Consider the following 2586-nt stretch of genomic DNA (forward strand, 5'->3'; position numbering starts at 1 on the left):
TATGTTTTTGTTCTAAATAAATAAAACCTTTCTGTCCTTGCAAGATCCAGTATAAATTGTGTGAATTCAACTAAACTTGTGAAGTCAGTAGGTGGGGTGGAGGGACAGCCATTCATTAAGACCGGTTGGATCAGCAAGAGCCAGAGCAATTCTTTCTGATGTACCCAATAAGGAAATGCCTGAGCATTCAGATGGGGCTCCCTCGCCCACTCCCTTCTGTGGGGAGCTTCTGCTCTGGGATGAATCCCGGAGAAACCTGGGAGCCACCAGTCCTTGGGCACTTGGTTCCCCCCTGGCCTGGCCTTCCTGGCTCCCTGCAGTGCTGAGGCGGGGGTGCCCCCTTCTGGGCTCTGGCCCTGACCCCTGCGGTCTCCCCACAGCTTTGTTTCAGTCCTCGTGTAAGCACACCCAGTCCTTCCTACAGCACCCACACTGCCCTTAGGTCCTTTTACCAGTCCTGCATCCTCCCTCTGCAGCCTCCCTGACCCTCATCTTCCGTCCTGACCACCCTTCTTCAAGGGAGTTGTCTACACTGGCTTTCTCCACTCTCGCCGCCGGTTACTCTCCAGCCCACTGCCTTCCCACCATCTCACCCTGACCTGCTACACAGTCAGATCCAGTGGGTGGTTCCCTCTTTATCTCGTCCCTCAATTTCCCAGCTGGAAGCTCTTGATTTTCTCCCAACCCTGGGCAGCCCTTTGTTTTCACTCTTCTCATTACCACCATCCCCCCCCTTCCAAAAAACAGAGCATTTCAAATGAGTTCCCACGATCAGCAGCCACTCACAAGTGACCCAACCAGACCACAGGTCCTGCTCGAGGGCTGAGCACGTTCCCTGACCCAAGAGGCACCTGGTCCGTGCTCCCACCTTCTGGCGCCTCCCTTCCTAACAGGATCAGCTCAAAGAGGCGTCTGTTCCTGGGGAAGCAGGGTGCTGAGAGTCCCCCCTGGGTGACTCCTTTCCCCCCCTCCCTGGGGCTTCCTTCAACCCGGGGACTGGAGTGGTAGCCTTAGAAGCATGATTTTCTCTAGAGGCCATGAACACCTTGCTGATGCTTCCCAGATCTGCTCCAGGCCTCATGAGTTTTTTTTTTTTTTAAGATTTTATTTATCTAGGGGCGCCTGGGTGGCTTAGTTGGTTAAGCGACTGCCTTCAGCTCAGGTCATGATCCCGGAGTCTCAGGATCGAGTCCCACATCGGGCTCCCTGCTCAGCGGGGAGTCTGCTTCTCCCTCTGACCCTCCTCCCTCTCATGCTATCATTCTTTCTCAATAAATAAATAAAAATCTTTAAAAAAAAAATTTTATTTATCTATTTGACACACGGCATGTAAGCGCACAAGCAGGGAAAGCGGCAGGCAGAGGGAGAGAGAGAGGCAGACCCCCTGCTGAGTGGGGAGCCCCATGTGGGGCTCTGCCATGGCCCGAGCCGAAGGCAGATGCCCAATTGACTGAGCCACCCAGGTGTCTCAGGCCTCATGATCTTGACCTGGGATCACCTGGGGTCAGACCTCCCTCAGTCCCTCCAGGTTCAGGAGGGCCCAGACCAAAACCACCACCTTGCCCCACACGTGCACCCCACCCAGCCTGCTCTGCCATGCCCTGTCTCCACAGCCAGCAAGGGCATCCACCCAACTGCCCTTTCGTCCTTGGCCTCTGGTGTGGCCACAAAGCCCCGCTGTCTTAAGTGCCTCTCTGTCTTCACTCCTTAGCCCTCACCGACCTCCTCTGCCTCCATTCTGGCTGCTTCCCTCCTGTGTCCGGCCTGGCCTGCACCCCCACAACACGCGCGTACACACGTGTGTGGTGCACACAGCACCCTGGAGGGGTGGGAGCGCCCCATCACTGCCCACCCCCTGCTCGGCAGCTTTCCCCGGCTTTCCCTCGGAGGAGACTCGCTGGAAGCCTTAGCAGAGGGGTGGCCTGACAGGGGTGTTTCAGGAAGATCACTGTGTGGGAAGCCTTTTGGGAAGACCACGTGAATGTATTAAAAGTTAAAGAATACCCGCTCCTCAACCCAGCAGTGCCCCCTTGTAGGAGTCTGTCTCTCAAAACCACTTACACTTGTGGACTAAAAGCCCATTTGCTGCACCACTATTGAGGATGTGGCAGAATTGGGAGCAACTGTGAGCCCTTCAAAGGGGAGTGGTAGGAGAGCTCACAGCACCGCTACCCTGGGGACACTTTGTGGCTTGGAGGACCAAGATAGAACCCGGAGAATAACACAGGGAGTCTGGATACATTTGTGTGTGTAAATAAAGAACTGGGAGAACGTGCTTCACACTTAGCAGCGGCCCTTCCGACCAGCGCAGCATGGGAGACCGAGGGCTCCACGTTTTGTTCTGAGGGCTTCTATACAGTTTACAATGTCTCCGTGCATTATTAGCGTCATCAAAACCCGGGGACCTGGCTGCAGTGGATCCGCGGAGGATGCATCAGAGGGGTGGCACGGGGCTGGGATCTGGGACTGCGGGGCGCGCCTTGGAACACCAGCCGGCTGCTCCCAGCCCGCCACGCGTGTCGGAGTGGGACAGTGGCGTCTCCTCCTTCTGCCAGGGGGACACGCGTAGAACAAGGAAGCCAGCTT

The sequence above is a fragment of the Halichoerus grypus genome, chromosome 6 (assembly GCF_964656455.1).
Source record: "Halichoerus grypus chromosome 6, mHalGry1.hap1.1, whole genome shotgun sequence".
NCBI lineage: Eukaryota > Metazoa > Chordata > Mammalia > Carnivora > Phocidae > Halichoerus > Halichoerus grypus.